Raw genomic sequence first — 17,280 nt, 5'->3', positions numbered from 1 at the left:
TTGTGAGGGGCAGCTGTGAGACCTGCTCTTGTTCAGCCTGGAGAAGAGATGGCTGTGGGGAAACCCAGCAGCAGCCAGATGCTCAAATTCTTGACTTAGCTTGGGTATCTTTAATTTCAGTGTGCTGAATAGGTTGAATGGTTGAAACTACAGAGCTAGCTGACAGACATTTCCCAATTGAAAGTGGGCTGTAGCAGTCTACTTATGAGGGAGCCTGGCTTTTCAATGATAGCCTTGGATTCCTGCACTGCTAACTCACTGGTACAAGCAAAGGTCTGGCACAGCTACCTGAAAAATTATGAGGGCAGTCAGTCCATGTCAAAAGTAATACTTTTTCGTTTGTTTTTAGCTGGTTTTATGTTGATTCCTCTGATGTTTTAATGAAAATTCTTCTCAGTGTATTTGAAGTGTAGTGCAATAGTCAGAACAAATAGCAGAGAGTGCTTTAGCTAGTGCTGGGTTTCAGAGAGGCACTTCTCAGTCTGTGTCTTTACAGTCAGGTTTTTGAGACCACCTGTGAATAGCTCTCAAATCCATCACTCTACAGAGAGTCATTGACCATGACCATTTGTGAAACAAGATCTTTAGCCAAGTTTGTGGCAAAAGCAGACTGAAAAGATCAATGAAACCTGGTTATTCACTATTTCACAATATTTCGCTTATGCTGGTTAGCTATTTTTTGGGTTTTTTGGTTGAAATATAACCATTTATTACTTGGCCCCTTCAGACATTGCTTCTGTTCATGGAGATTTGTTGTAGACCTACAAGAGGATCAGTGTCTCCCGAGCTATTCAAGATGGGATCTTGCAGCTTCTCAGCTCCTGCTGCTGCTTTACACAGACTGCACTAAGACTGGCTAACCTGGCTGCTATCCTCTATCCTATTGCCCTGACCTTGCTGATATTTTATGACCAGATGCTGTGTCTGAGCAGAAGTTGGTGAGTGCGTCAGCCACTTTCAAGGAAATCTGTTTGTACCAAGGAGCACAGGATTTTGAGAAGCAGCCATTATCAGCTAACCTCACCTGGAGAGACAGGGTGATGCCTTGCATCTTGCAGGGCCTGATCCTGCACCCTAGTGCTCGACCTTGGCATTGCTTCTGCTGGCATCAGAGTGAATCCCAGCCAAACCGAGACCCACATCTATTTATGTTCCTTTCTAAGACTAATCTCTCTTCTCTCCACTATGCATATTTCCACCTTTGTGCTAACGAACTCACTGGATTGTTCCAGAGGACTGGATGGAAAATATCTGTGACCTTTGGCCATCTCTCTGAAATACTACAGTTGATTTGGTGTTTGCTTTGGCGAGTTTCTGTGAAAGACTGCAGAGTGCGTGTGTTTATACGCGTACGAGGAGAGAGGGCTCCTGCTCATTGTGCCTTTGTGAGGCTGCCAGACTGTCTGGCCCCATCTATTCTACTGTAAGTGAAAAGGCCTCGCGAGCGCTCGTCATGCCCTTGGACTGAGGCTCTGCTAGGCACTTCACTTGGAAACAGTTCTGTCAGCTTGAAAAAGCCTGTTTCTGCCCAAATACTGTTTACTCCCCGCTGTTACAAGTGACATGTAAGGTTACTTGTCAGTGGAGAGATTTTTCTGCCTCCTCCTTGAATCATCAGTGTGCTGGTCAACTTTGCATAGAGTGCATTTTTGTGGCCCTCCCATACCAGAGGGAACAAAGAGACTATCATCCATACCAAAGAATGAGAAGTTAGATGTGAAAGGTAGCAATAAGATGCAGCCCTGGTTGAAAGAAGCAGACCCCACTCTTGAGAAAGGTCTTATTTTTCTCCTGTAGCACATTGCCTTCTGAAGAAAGCCAAGACAGAGGTTTTCAGGTGGAAGGCATTTCTGTCCAAACTAAAATTTCTCTGCTTCCTGCAGAGAGATACAGTCCAGCTGAAAACTCCCACAGCATCCTTTGAGAAGATGAAGAATGTCTCCAGCAGCCTATTGGTGAGCTTTCCTGCCTACAAGAAAGCTTGTTCTAACCTTTAATCATATCTGTGAGCTCCTGATGAAAACTCATGGGCTGCAGGACCTGCACTTGACTAGTAATTATAAAGTACCTTTATATTGGAGCCCAGAAAACCCTGTATAGAAAGTAGGTATTTTCTTTTTGTGGTAATAAGTACTTAGGTATTTTCTTTTTGTTGCAATAAGCACTTATCTCAGTTTTCATCTTCTGGAAGGAATAGCTGGAAAACAAATGTGTATTGATGGGAAGTGCCAGGTAACTGGACTCAACCTATAGCCTGTCTGGCCTTGAATCCTGTCTGTAGTCACACTGCATAGTTGGAAAAAGATGCAAATATAGCTGGAGTGGATGATTACCAACAACCTGTCAACAAACTTGTCCACTGCTTCCTCGAGAACTCTGTCTCGGGTTTTGTTTCAAGGAGCAGCTGTATTAATTTCAGCAAGAGAGGTACAGTAACTTATGCTTAACACTTAATTTTTTTTGTCCCCCTGTTAAGCTTTGCTGGCCAATTTTGCTTTGAAAAGTCTGTAAGTGGGGAACACTGGTATGTTCTTTTGTGCTGGAGACATGAAGGAATTAAAGGATTCAGGATTGTAAGCCCTTTATGAACAATTTAGTCTCTTTTCCCAACAAATATTCACTCTGCTACATACACACTGACATTGGGCTCAGATATTTGTGGTATCAGCAATAGGACCAAACCTCCATGAGCTTAAAGGAAATAGGCTTTTATTCACTGTCAGCTGTCCATCCATTTCCAACCTTCAGGACATACTCTTGTCAGCTAGGGGCTTCTGCTTGAGAAATCTGGCTTGTTAGCTTGCAACACAAATAGGTAGGCCTGGGCACATTACCTTTACAACCTGTTCTGCAATACATTGTTTTGCCCAGACAGCCTTGCTCCTCTTACTGCTTTGCTTCATGTTGCTCTTGTGAATAAATATTGCTGCACATATTTAGGTCAATATTCACAGTCACTCAGCTAAAATGGGGAGTAAATGGCAAGAGTCTTCTCAAGCAAGCCATTCAGTGAGTGTCTGTGGGTCTTGGTCTGATGGTTTTGAGGGATCTTCTTGGTGTTATAAAGATTGATGAAAGCTAGGAAATTTAGAGTTGAGAGGCAGCCTATGTCAGATTCTTTTAGTCCTGCCACTAAAGCAGCGTGAGACTTTTAGACTTTCAAGTGAGGATTTTCCCTATCATAGCCTTTCAGCTTTTTTTTGTTTGTTTGTTTTTAAATTTTATTAATTTGTTTTGTTTAATATTTTGTATTTGTTTAATCTTTGGAAATACTGAAAGCAAATGCACTGCTTTTGCAGGCTTGCTTCATCAAGAAAGCACCTTATGAAAGCTCTGCCTGGTGCAAAGGAATCCTCTAACTCAAGTGCTGTTTTATACTCTGTGCTTCAAAGCCTTGACCACCCTGCTAGCATCAACAACCAGTAAGGTGAGGCATGACCAGCAGGCCCCCTGTCTTTCACTACTGCCAGGACTGAACGTCTGTTTCCACTCCTTGAACCACAGTGTCTGGGAGTTCAAAATGGTTCTGTGCCTGCATGTGTCCCTTCTGACAGAGCACAGGCACACGTTTCTGTAAAACTTGTCAGAGGTAAGCTGCTGCTGAGAGCTATGTGGCATTGAGTGCTGCACAATGCTTTTGTGAAGATAAATGAATCGGGAGGAAAAGCGCTTTTGCTGTGCTGCTGCTATTTCAGTGTGAAAGTGAGACCCTGAAATGCTCTGTTCTACTTCAGTAGCTCTAAGAGGAGCCTTTCTCCAGAGGCCCCTGGTACCCAGATTAATTGAAATAACTGCAAAGGACTCTTTTAAATCTCACTCCCTCCCCCTTGTTTGCAATCTCTTCTTTTTTTCCCCTCCCTTCTACACCTTCTCTTGAACAAAAAAGCTTTAAAATGCTTTTCTGGAAAGACTTGGATGTAATTTAGATGAAGTTAATGTGAAGTCAAGGTTGATTGCTCATCTCTCTGAAACCAGAAGCAGTGGCTGAGTGCTGGCGAGTGCGAGACAGTAGTTCCACACAACTGGGAGACTAGTAAGGGAACAGAACAAAGAGCAGGCCGGAGGCTGGGAATTGCTGCTTCCCCTCCTCCCCGCGCTACTTTCTCTGCTCACTCTGAGCCCTTTGATCACTGTCCAGCACAGGGTTACGTGGTACCCTGGGCCATGGCCAGGGATGTATACATGGGTGGAGGCTGCTGTGATCTGTGTGTGCTCTTGATCCACCCTGTACCCGTATTTCCACAAACACTGCTGCATCACAGTGGGGTGCATTGCTGCTGGTGCTCCTTCAGCTGAAACACAGGACTGACCCTGCCAAGCATAGCTCCCTTTTCCAGAAATCTCTTCCAGAAACACTTCAAACAAAGTGCGCCTGTATTTTGTAACTAGTACTGCATTTGTTGCCAGGTGCATTTCTATTTGATGCTGAAATCTAAGACTGTGAGTACAACAGTGCTTTTCAGTGCACAGCGTTGGTGTCTCTCAGGAGTGGCTGCTCTGGGAGAGCTGCCTGGCAGAGCATGGCTGGCTTGGAAGGTGATGCTCATGGCACCTGAGGATGCACATCCTGCAGACCATCTGCTTTAGGGCAGTGTTTTAGCTCCATGTTCCTCTAAGGGGATTTTTAGTGCTGGGATTACTGGCTATTGAGAATTCTTGAGTCCAATATGAGTTCTTACGGATTTGCTACTACTATCATTCATACTTAAATGTTGACATGGTAACAAGAAAAAATGAGTAGAAACTCTGGAAGACAAAGGCTAACTGGCTCTAAGGTGAAGTAGATGGGAATCAGTAGTGGAGGTGTGAGCTGTGGCCCCTTGCGCTTTTCAGTTGCATTTATTTGTGGCTATCACAGGTGAGAAGAGGGACTTGGTTCCTCCTGTCTGATTCTGACATTGTGTCTTCTAGTAAGTTGCCTCCAGCACAGTGGCACAAATAGATTTCTTGATTGAAGACTGTCAGCAGAAGTCTGCATGTCAGCTCTTATGAAAACCTCTGTTCCCTATAAAATCCTACAGTGAACCTGATAAAGGTTACACTTTTCTTTGTTATTTCTGTGGGATGGACAGAGGATCCTAAAAGAATTTTACCATTCCCTATCAAAAACCCTCTGGGTAACTCCTATAGCAGTTTCATATTGCTCTCTTACTAAATGACACCAGGTTTTCCCATAAGATGGATCTACTACCCCTAGCAGGTTGCACAAAGGATGTTGCAATCCTGCAATTATTATTCTAGTGTAAATGCTGAAACTGGTTGAGAAGGATTTAGAAATCTACCCCTTCTCTCCTCATTTCCCTCTCCACCTCAAATTTCCTCAAAGGTCGTTAGAATAAATATTGTCCAGACAAATGAGAAACAGCATGACAGCGTCTCCTAGTTCCTGCCGGTTTCTGCACAACAGGGCTAAAAAAAAATCACACAGGCAATGCCTGGAGCAGGAGACTGAAAAACTACCACAAGCCTCCTGGTCCTGCAGCCAGAATCTATCTGGTGCCACCAAGGGGGGCCAAGACATTCTAAGACAATTGCCAGTAGCTTGGACACAGGTAGTGGAGTGTGTTGTGTGGTGCTGGGGATGCAGAAAAGCTGTTGTGTCTTGGTGGTGGGGCTGACACCTGGCACCCCACAGGACCCCTGCCCTCCTTCCTTGCTTCTTGTGGTGTGGTGGCTGCTGGGTGGGCTCAGCCCCTGTCCCAGGGACAGTAGCATTTAGTGCCAGCAGCTCTGCCAGAGCATCCCTTGTGATGTTACTGTGGTGTGTCTCGGTAGTTACAGCAACAAAAATCCTCTGTTGTAGGTGAAGATAACCTATTGATGTTCAGCCAGGGAGGGAATAATCAATCTCTTTGTGTGGGGCTGAAGACAAAACTGTAAGGAGCCTAGGAGACCTTCATGCCTGTTTTCTTATTACTGTAATCACACCAGGAGTTGTGGTACCTCTGAGGAAGAGAGTACAGTTCCCTAGAGCTTGATGTCACCCCTGGCACAATCCCCCAGATTGCTCAGCAACATCCATCAGCCCCAAAGATGTGGGTGGGGATGTGGCACTTCTCCTGGCCTGAACTGCAAAATTGCCCTGAGGTGAGATGCTGCAGTGGGTACAGCTTGAGGGAAAAATGGATCTGGTTTAGGAAAGCTACTTGTCTTTAAGATGATTTCAAATGTTCACATTTTTTATGCAACATTTTGCAGCGTTTCAGCTACTCCCATTTGGAATTCAATTTCTCTCCCGGTTAATCAATAGCAGGCCTTAACAAAACAATATCTCACAGGAGACACAAGCACACAGTGCTGAACAAAGCAAAACAGCCACTGGCTTACAGCAACAATTGCTGCTACACAATGGGTTTTCAAAGCTCAGTATATATTTTGTCCCTAGTGGGAAAACCATAACAAGACTGAATTAGTGGCTAGGCTTGCCAAAGGGAGAAATTAAAGTGCTGTGGCTTGTCTGACACCTTGAAGTACCTTTATTTATTTTGGGGGAGTGCATAGCATGAGGAAATAAGATGCCTATTAGGGAAAACTATTTTCTGGTGCTTTCTGAAGAATGAAGTGGTTCTGCATGCTTGAGGGCTTGGTCCAGGTTGGGGATCAGCAGCACCTTCTGATGAGAGTCACTGGCGAGTGTGGGGAAGCTGCCACGGAGCTGGGGAGGCAAATGGGTGGGGGTAGGAATGTGGTATTGAAGAAGGATGGACTGGGAGTCTCATGTCCCTGCTAGGGAAGCCCAGGGCTAGTTTCCAGGTGGCTGTTTAGTGGAAGGAAAACAAATTCCATTCCCTCCACGTGGTCACCTCTGAGCTTGCAAACTTAACTGCTCATCTGTGGATCTTGACAGCTCCTTGCTCTGGCACTAATGGGCTTCAGGAGCTCCCAGTGAGCTGTAATCGCCTTGGTTCAGGGCTCAGCTTGCACCTTTACAAGCTCCTTCACCCCTTGCTGTTAACCTGAGGTCTCCTTTACTCCACAGCTAAGCTTGTAAATTCATGTAACCAAATAGCGGTGCTGTTAACCGCTTGCATGAAAGTGAACAACACATCCATCTTCCAGTACCCAGCCAGCAGCCTAATGACACTCTTCCCTGTGCTCACAGGTACCCTTGCAGAGATAACTAAGTCTGGCACTGCAAAAACAATTGCTTCAGTGCTTGCACAGGCCATGCAGCTCATCCAGGCAGAGGGAGGTTGCCCAGGCAGAAGGCTTCCCACCAATGGCCCCTGTGCACCCTGGCTGGTGAGGGAGGTCTTCATCCTGTTGGTGAGCTGTGTCTCACACCCCAGAGCAGTGGTTTTTATTTTGGGTTGTGACTGATATTTGACAAGTCTCTTGGAAAAAACATTCCTCAGTTTCCCTGTCCATAAACTGAGCGTAATTTCCTGAAGTAAAGAGCCACTGGGAGGATACCTGATAATGAAACACTAAAAGGTGCTGAGGTTTTCTGACCCCTGTAGTTCCCAAAGTCAGTGGCTTGAAATTAATCTCAGCAAGAAGTTTGTCTAAATACAGTCCCAGTTTCCTATGAAACAAGGTTGATGTGATTGTAGATAGATGCTTCAGCCCCCTTCCAAGTTGTCCCCATGAGCTAATTTCAGCCCAGCAAGTCAGAGAGGTACAGTGCTCACAGACACTAAATTCTACAAGTTCTAAGGAATCCATCAGTACAAGCTCTTTCTCCTGCTCCCTCCATGGATGTGGCTGGGATGGGACTTCACCCTTTGATAGAGACCTCACAGGGGAGTTCTGTAGGGGATATTGCTCATGGGAAACTAGGCTTGGCTGCTTTTGTTGTTGCTTGTGCTACTACTTGTTATTGAAGGAGAAAAAGTGCAACTTTCTGCCTGCAAATAACTTGGACCTGCCATTGGCTGAGATCTGATATGTTCCATTTCTCACCCCAAAGCAATCAGAAGCAATCAAAGTTAGGAGCACACAAGCTGGCAGGGGTTGAATGGACATTGCTTTTCTTTATTTGCTGGCTGCTTACCTGATGCAACAGACAGTAGGAGAGGATTTCTTAATTAACCAGGCTTTGACCTGGGTGACACACATACACTGCCAATGGGCACTGTATAAGCATAGTTATTGCACTTCGGCTTGGCAAAGGCCTCAGCATATTTGTATGGTTAAGAAAACAGTCTTGGAGGAAGGGAGAGCAGAACTGGGGGCCCTGGTCTCTAGTCCCAAGGCTGTTTGCTGTCTTTGTGTTAAACATGGCTGGATCTAACCTTAGTGGAGAGTGGGTGGAGGGTTAATTTCAGCTGCCTTTGAAAACACTTTTAAGCAATGCACAGCAAGATACCAGGGAAACAATGTTTACAATCTATATCCTGCCTCAAACTGCATAGGCACCAAGCTCCTGCCCTACTGCCAAAATTAGCTGCAGTCATCAGGAAGCAGCTGGTGTCCCAAGCATGAGCCCTGGTGTTCAGCCATCACTCGGTAGCTTTTATGTAGTTAGAGAGAGTATTTCCTGGTTACTGAGCATCACCTGCTCTTTACTTTGCGGAGGCAGCAGGAAATTTCCCACACGTGGAGCCTAATCCAGTGTCCTTAATCATGCACAGTTCCTGCTGATTTTAGCAGGAGGCTTTCTTCATGGTGCACAGTAGAAACGTGTCCCTCGAGAAGCTGTGTTCTGAACTCCCTGAAAGAGGATGGGGAATCCACTGCTCTGGCAGCTCTCTTCCTGTACATCACCAAAAACGTATAGGCTATGATACACAGTCCTTAAATTTAAATATCAATTATTAGGGATTTTGCCGAGCTAGGTAATATTGAATAGAGAGTGTTTGTCGATTAGCCTTCCTATCCACTGAATTCAGGTTGCTTTCAGCTTTTAATTCAGTCTGCATAAATTAGTGCATCCCTTTCCTTAGTTCTTTGGAAAGTAAGTAGCCACTTTCCCCTCCAGTCTAGACTTGGGAGCATTTGAAAAGTGGCAGTGCGTTAATTTCTGCCCCAGAGAACTTTGCAGTAGAAACAGCTCTTTAAGTTGTTAATTTGCCACAACACATTCAAAAGAGTTGGCATCAGGGCTTTTTGTAGTAATTTAAATATTAAATACTGCAAGCTAACAGAAAGAAGGCGAAATACATAATCTTTTATTGGGGCAGGGGGGGAGCAAGCCTCTGCTCTCCCTCTGCTCTTGCAGTTTTGACTCTTACAGAGCAGCTTTGCATTCCCCTTTTATCCTGTCTTTATGACTGTTTTACTCCCTATTTCTCCTGGGAGAGGAGAAGGAAGGCGGAAATGAGTAATTTCTGTTTCTTCATCTCTGATGGCTTCTTCACCAGGAATGGAGATGAACAGTGCAGGGACCCTGCTTATTCTTTATGATTTTCCTGTATTCTCTTCATCACCAAAAGACAGAAGAGGAAAATTATGGCAGGCACTCAATAGCCACTCATCTTTTCAATCCAGCTCTTTAGATGCTTTTGTTATCCAGTGGCATGATGTGTTTTGGCTTGTTATTTACTAGCTGTTTAATTTAAATGTATCCTCATCAGGGACCTAAAAGATCCAGCCTTAGAGCTCTTTCACATGATTTGTCTAACCACTCTCTAAATTATTTATCATGGCTCTGAACAGTCTGGATAATTTTTTTATTTTTATTTTTTTAAGCACTATGATTTGATCCAAAACATCTGTAAAAAATCACAACTGACCTCCATCTGGGCAACAGCTCAGCTCTGTCCTGGGGCTGGGTAGTGTCAAGTGTGTGAGCTCCATCTGAAAAGCCTAAAATTCCTGACATGGTGAAATTCTTTTCTTGCATGCTTGCTGTCAGAAGGCAGGAAGAGAAGGGAAGGGAAAGGAAGGCTGCTGTTAGGAACCCAGGAGCAAGACAACTGCACTTCTGTCTGGGCCAGAAGTGAGCAGAACATGTTGTTACGGAAATGGCCATGAAAATGCTCCTCCCTACATTAGAAAATTAGCTATTTAAAGCAGGATCGATTGCCTGTCCTCTTTACCACTGTTGTCATTTGGATGTGGCATGTGTAAATAATATTTCCTCATGAAAGAAAACTTCCAGCAATGACAACGTTCTTCTGGCCACGTCCTGTCTTAAAGGGGAGGAACCAGCTTGTCCCTGGACATGAAGAGAAGAACCAGCATCTGAGTTTTGTTTTTTCTCTAAAGTTTCAAACAAGTGAGTTTTGACCTGCAAATACTTTCTGAGTGGCACAAAATGGGACACAATTTCTAAGGAGATTTTTGAGATCTTTTTAGGTACTGGTATTACATAAGAAGTGAAAGTAAAACTATGTGAAGATGAACATAACTATGTGACTTACAGCAAAGCCCACTTTCCCCTGAGATTTGTATAATCGAAGTGGCAATACATGCTTTAAAGCAGTTCTTCCAAACAGATTGCATTATCTTTACCAGTGTGAGTGAGCAAAAAGCTTTTCAGTCTTGTCTAATCTCCATTCCTGACTCTCTAGGGGGTGGGGTCACATTTTTCAGAAGACTGGTTGAAGACATGCCCCTTTATGTTTTGTTAACTGTGTCCTGCTTATGTTTGTTCCTTTTCTCCCTCTTCAGTTTTTGATTTTCCAGGGAGATTAACCCATTCCTGTCATAAGCACCCTCAGACTTCCTTCAAGCTGAGATGCACATCTGGATCCCAGCTTTACAGCTTGAGTCTGTTGCTGTTTATTATTATTTGCATTGCTTCAGGCCCCATTTAGGGATTGTACAAAGTGTTCTTTTAAAAAAAATAAATATTGAAGTGTCTGCACAGCATTTGAGAGAAGCACACTCCCCTGTAAGGTGTTGTCACACAATCATTGCAGAAGCACAGAAAATAAACCTTGGGAGATGTGTAGGACGCTGGGGCTTTGGAAAAAAAATTTTTTTACAGTATTAGGGGCTTTGAGGCATCCTCATTTCCACATAAGCCCCTGTACCAAGTGAAGGGTGAGCACCAGGCCTTTGAGCAGCATTTAGATGTCCTAAATAGGGGAACTTAAAGACCTGGATTGACAGAGGGATCTGTGTGAGTTTTAGGCCAGCTGAGCATGGTTTTTAGAGGTAGGGATGTCTTATTGTGCTGACTAATGAGTCTTGACAGAGAAAGAAGTGTTGAACAGCACCAATGCAGAGCCCTGAAGCCTGCAGAGATGCATCAGAGGTGCCATAGATATGGATCACCTTCTTGTGTCTCCAATATATATATATATATATATATATATATATATCCCCCTTCTCCCAAACTCCCTGTTTTATTTTTATTGGGATTTTCTTTGGATGAACTCTATTAAACGCATCACTAGCGCTGAAATTTGCCGATGCCAATAAACCCATCTGTTTTTTTAACTAACCACAGTCCCTGGAGTGTTTCTCACCGGCAGAGATTGGAGCAGCCCTCTCCACCATCTCCAGCTCAGTGTGTCAGCCCCGGGAACAATGGGAGGGGACCCAGGAGGTTGCTGTCAGGAAGCACCACTTCCCCTGGATAATTAACCGGCTGGGAGACTGAGGAATGAAGATAGCGCATGAGACACACAGAGTACAAACTGCTGAAACAATAAACAAACAAATGAATGACCAGCACTTCCTTTTCTTATATTGTTAAGGCTGTTTCCTCAGCTCAGGTTGCCCCAGACCTGCCCTGCAAAAAGCAGCTTTTTAGGCTCACTAATTCTTAACTTCTTCACTGCCAGTATTTGCTGGAAAGCGGAAGCCCATGTTGGCCAAGGTGGTGGCAAGTACAGGCCTACTGCTCCTCCTTGGAGCTTGCTGGAGAAACTGGAGATCCAGATTCTGGAAATGAAAAGTGAAAAAAAACACTTTTACTGGAAATTGAGTGGAGGGGTACTTAGTTTGGTTGCGTGGCCCTGACACTCCAGGACTACACCCTGCGTAGGTACCAGCATCCAGACCAGCAGGTGAGTCAGTCTAGCTCTGAAAATATTGATTTTCAGAAAAAACTGGCCTCAGAACCAAGACCTGGAGGAAACATGGGTCAGGGCTTTGTGGCTCAAACCCAGCTACTGTATCAGTCTTACAGCTGTCTTCCAACATGCTGTTTTTCTGACCTCCTCTGTTAGAGGGGTGTCAGCTGTGCTGGTGAGCATCTGACTGCATGCATGCTTCCACCAGGATCCCATTCTCTGAGTCTAGGGTGGACTCCTGCCCATGGCCTCCTCCCCATCCAAACCCCTCTTTGAGCAGGTTACCATTTGGTTGTTTCTGACCTGCTAGCAGAATTATGAAAGCAGAAATCGGGCAGTGGCAACCCCACCTCAGCCTTCTTCTGGATTATTTTCACAGGTGTCTCATTGAAGCGCAGCCAGGAATTGGCCTTGTTTTTGTACACAGAGCATCATGAGCATATTTCGTCCCACAGAGGCTGTTACCAGCGGCACCCTACGAGCTGAGGTGAGGATGTAGCTTCACATCCATCACAGACTGATACTGGTCAGTGAACCTCATTCTGCTTCTACCCTCAGCAAAACACTGGCAGGGAGGGGGTGCAGCCAGGGCTGAGTAGGGAGAATTAGGCTGATCCCAGTGGAGCTGGGAAATCTCTCTCAGAAAGAGGTGCTGATGTTTCTTCCTAGAAGCCTGCAGATCAGGAGTGAGGGATGCTTGAGGAGGGGGCCAGTGGTCCCTCCCTGTCCTGGCCCCACCAGCAGCACTGACAAAGGCTGTCCTGGGGCAGGTCCTGCCTGCTGCTGAGTGCTCCCAGCTGACAGATTATTTGTTATTACTTTAAATACCCACTGTTTGTGTTAAGCACAGCAAGAAGTCTAGTAAACTGAAATGGTGACATTTAAAAAATGAGGCCTCTCAAGTAGATGTTTAATCTTTCTAATAAGGAAGTTATCTGCTAAATACCAAGTCTAACAGTTATGTAATAGGTCCGTATCAAAACACAGATAATGATTGGTGGGGTATGTTTCAGCAATTGATATTTAACTAACTTATAAAGGTTTTCCTGCTTATACTATATATATACAGAAGTAAATCATACTTCTGTCCCAAAGACAGTTTAAGTTGCAGTGCTGGAAGCTTTGTCATTAAACTGTTGCTTTAAGTGCTGTGGTACCTGAGGATACATGGTGGCTGTGAGTACAGGGTGGCCTTGTGTGTGGGGCTGATGCTCACAGACCCTTTATGTCAGCTTTGGAATACCCTCCTCCCTTCTGCCCTTCCCTTCCTGACAGAGGAGCTGTGGCTGCTGTCTTCTTGCCTGCCACCTCCTCCAAAGTTCTCTCTGGTGGCTTTGTTCCCTCACTGAAGCATGGCTACAACACCTGCTGTAGTGTGCTGGATGCCCATCCCTAAATACCAAAGCTGGGCCCAGCTTTGTCGCCTTGTGGGGTGTCCATTTTTTTTTTTGCAGGAGGATCAGGGAAAAAATGCATGCCTCAGCCAAGACAGGGGGGACGGGCAAAGGAGGACAAAGTAAACTGAGACAAAGTCCTGGGGCCTGTCTAAGCAATCATGTAGACAAGGTGAGACAGTGAAAAACTTCAGTCGTTCCTGTACCTTGGGGTGAATAAAAGAGGACAGATATGAGACATCACATGGAAGAATTATGAAAACCAGTTATAGAGATTAGGCAGTGTGATAGGAAACCTGCCACCATTGTACATTATCAACAAAATTAAAAAGATCCACTGTCCACCCTGCTGAATGCCTCTCAGCTCTACTCAGAGGTGGAGCTCCACTGGCACCATCATCCATGACAGGTCCCTGTGCTGCTCTGCCATCAGATAGGAACTGGAAAAGTGGTGGGTGTTGTGGAAGGAATGAGAGACAGCAGATCCTGCTGCTCTCCCCTGACCAACATCTGCTGTGTGTTTACAGCATGCTTTGCACTGAGGGGTGGGAATGGACCCTTGGAGCACAACTCTCCCTCTCTCTCTTGGGGAGATCAGTCTTTCTCTAACTGAGAAATGCTTCTTCCCAGAATATTTCCATCCTCAGTGCCTGCTGTATTTTGGCATGTTTCAGGGCCACTGGTGGAGTGTTTTTGAAGTGTTTTATCTTTTCTACTGACAAAATCCCTCTGTGTCACAGTGTGTATCTCCACAGTGTGGAGTCAAGTGGAGACATGATGGATTCACACATCCAACCCCCCAGTGAAAAAGGAAGAAATGCAGAACAAACTCTCCCTAAGCACAAACGCTTTGATTTCAAGGGGCTTCCAACAGCCAAAGTCACTTCTATGGTACCACTCCCCTAAAATCTGCAAGGTGATGTGTTCACCAAGCCGCTGAGGTGGAAGAGTGGTGCTTTGAGAATGGCTTTGAAAGGAATGGGAAAGGGGCAGGTATGCTTGTATGTCAGAGACGTACTGAGATAGACCCAGTTCCTGTTTTCATGTTATCTGTCATCACTTCCACCTGAGTCTTCTTGCTAACTCATTTAATCACTGGATGTCATGCTAGCAGCAGGTTTCTGTTACATGCCTCTTTTCACAGTGTTAAGCAAAAAGCTTGCAGTTTTTGCTGTTTTGGGTTTTACAATTTAAATAAAATGTCTTGATTTGTTGTGGAAAAGATAAGCTAGGCTGGGTGATCTCTAGAACTTTATGAATTCTGTTTTTAGGCAGCAGCTGTTGTCCTTTGTCCTCTTTGTGATTGCTCAGTGATTCTCTACAGTGAAGTTTCTCCAGGAGCTTTAAGGAACAGCACAAGTAGACATGGAAACCAGCTCCCCATTCTCAGAAGACCAAACCACAATTCATGCCTGACTGTGGCATTGCAAGTAACATAACAGCACATTCACCAGGAGCCCCCAGATCCTCAAAACCATCTGTATGCTTGAGAGACTCCTAAGAGTAGAGGAACTTTATTTGTAGTCACTGAATTGGAAAGGCAGATGTTTTCCTTCCTTCCTCTCTCTGCTGTCTACTCCTTGTCAGTTTAGTTAACATCCTGAGTCCATGCGAGACAGCAAATGTTGTCATTTGGGGAATCGCCAGGGTAAGGGGAGCATCCATGTTCTGCTGCCAGTTTTTCCAGCCCTTGCACCTCTCACTGAAGAGTGAAAAAGGAGCCCAATTTTGTACATGGAAGGATGTGATAACACAGGCTGGGCCAGTGGGGAGCTCAGCTTTCATGCCAGCTCTGACTGTAAAACTGGCAGGATGGCTAAACAGGAGGGAAGAGTGAAACTTGGAAAATAGAGCAGGGAGATGTATGTGGTAAATTGCCTCCTTCACAGCTTTAGGAATTGAAACCATCCTTTGCCTTGTGCTGAATGAAAACCATGCAAGTGCTCAGATCTCCCTTCCAAAGAGACCAGGTCTCTAGGTGGGCACACTGCTGGGCACTGGATCCTACTGGAAAATGTTTGGAATACTGTACAGTTCCATCCACTTTAAATTTGAAAGTGAATGGCAACTCATGTGCGGTGTGCCAGGGTATTTTGGGACAGGCAGAGCATCGTAACATACATTTTGATTTAAGATACCTGGTCTTTTAAAGACATGTCTGAAAAAGGAGAAACTCATTCATAAGTGGAGAAACAATACTGTTCTGGACAGCAATAAGTCTCATGGAAGTGCAGTGAATTTAGACAAAAAAATCCTGTTCTAAGTGATATGACTGTCCTTGCCAGAAGATACCTCCTTTTGTGCAACACCTAGCATAAATAAGGCATTGTCCATAAAATGGTCCCAATCTATATTTTACTAAATGTAATGCCTTGCACAGCTGCAATTCATATTTTGTGGAGTTGTGCAAAAAAGGACCTGATTTTGCAGCCAGTGATATAGAGGAACCAATATTCAGATCCTGTGTTGCTAAGCATTGTAGGTCAGCCAGTAGTAAGAATTAGTCTTACCTCAGAGTGCAAACCAGCAGCTAAGGGAAAGGACAAGCCACAGTTGTGCTTGTGGTGAATGGAGGCAGTGATGCTCTTGACTCTTCCCCATTCCTGCCCCAGCATGATGCCTGGGATGCAGAAGGGATTTTCAACCTCTTGGATCATCAGTCTCTCCTTTCTTCCCCCTGTGGAAGGGCTTGGTGTTGGGAGGGCAACAGGGCTTGGTGTTTGCAGGTGCTGAGCAGCTGTTACGTGGCTACCCTGACTGCAAGGTTGTCCTGGAGGAGCCTGGAGCTGCCTGTGAGCTGTGATAATGAGTGCCAAAAGCAGGATCCTTGCACCAGGCCCAGGTGCACAGAAGCCCAGGGCATAGAAGATCATGGGGTGAGTGTAGCACGTGGGGTTGGTACGCCTGCAAAAAATGTTTTTACTCTGGTGCTCTTCAGAAACTGTGACTGCATTGTCTGCTGTGGACCTCTGAGGCAGCCGTGACACCAGCTTAAGGACCACATGAGTTCAGTGGAATATGTAGACACAGGTAGGATTTGGCAGAGCTGGTACACCTGCAGACTGGGATGCAGAGGGATTGTCAGAGCTGGGTGTGCTGTAGGGGGAGTTCAGCTGCTCTGTGCAGTGTGTGCAGCTAACAGCATGGTGGTGGGCAGCAGTCAGGAGTCAGGAGGGAGATGAGAGCTGCATCTTTGTAGCTTTCTCCCCCACAAAGACACAGCTTGATTCAACTAATGGCAGTAATTAGGGATAATGCTTTGGTATGGGTTCCTGATTTCCTTTATAATTAACCCCAGGGAGATGTTATTTTTTTCTACCAATAGTAACCTTTCATATGTGTGTTGAGAATTTCTTGTCTTGTTCTTCAGGATTGTTTGGGTTTGTTTTTTTCCTTATCCTCCCCTCTAGCCCCCCTCCACCTAGTTTAAAGTCAAATTTTGACTTTTTCCATTGGTAGATAAATGGCACATTGCTGATGGAAATAGTTCCCTTGCCACCTCTTATATCTGTGAGCTGATAACCAGGAAGAGTGTTTTGGGATCCTGGCCAAGAGCTTCCACTCATGGTCTATAAAGTTACTGTTAATAGCTGCTGTTCTAAAGGGGGAGGCCAAAGGTGGCAGGAACATGTTAAGGGGCTTGGTGATACTGCTGCAAGAATTAAGAACAGTTCAGGGGCTTGATGTGGTTAGTCCTCAAAACAAATCCAAGAAGAAAGTTTTTATAGTTCCCATTTTCCTAGTGGGGAGATTAGCCAAAGCTACTGAAGCAGAATTTAGGTTTAGATTTGGGAATTTAGGACAATTAATAATTTGCTCAGCTTGATTGTTCCTTGCTTGAATGGGCATTAATGCACACAGAGCTGAACTGACACTCGGACGGGGCTCTGCTCCTCTTTTCCTATATGTCTCTGGCCTTGATCAGTTCACATCAACCACGTCCAGTGAGAAGGACATATACATTGTTAGCAGATGTAGGT

At 45.0% G+C, this 17,280-nt stretch overlaps 1 long non-coding RNA gene across 6 annotated transcripts; it reads left to right on the top strand.

Moving 5' to 3' along the window:
• Positions 1–690: 690 nt before the first annotated feature.
• LOC139794620 (uncharacterized) lies at positions 691–14,454 on the top strand. Of its 6 annotated transcripts, none has more exons than XR_011725195.1 (6): positions 691–2,103; positions 5,932–6,087; positions 7,103–7,266; positions 11,339–12,393; positions 13,361–13,472; positions 14,041–14,454. It is a non-coding gene; the product is annotated as an uncharacterized lncRNA (long non-coding RNA). The 6 variants fall into 6 exon arrangements; XR_011725196.1 differs by lacking the exon at positions 7,103–7,266 and having other exon boundaries at positions 696–2,103; positions 11,339–11,900; positions 12,286–12,393; XR_011725197.1 differs by lacking the exon at positions 7,103–7,266 and having other exon boundaries at positions 691–938.
• The last annotated feature ends 2,826 nt before the right edge of the window (positions 14,455–17,280 follow it).

This window comes from Heliangelus exortis, chromosome 3 (genome assembly GCF_036169615.1).
Source record: "Heliangelus exortis chromosome 3, bHelExo1.hap1, whole genome shotgun sequence".
Classification (NCBI taxonomy): domain Eukaryota; kingdom Metazoa; phylum Chordata; class Aves; order Apodiformes; family Trochilidae; genus Heliangelus; species Heliangelus exortis.
The sequence above is the reverse complement of the archived record's forward strand: the minus strand, read 5'-3'. Positions and strand labels throughout refer to the sequence as shown.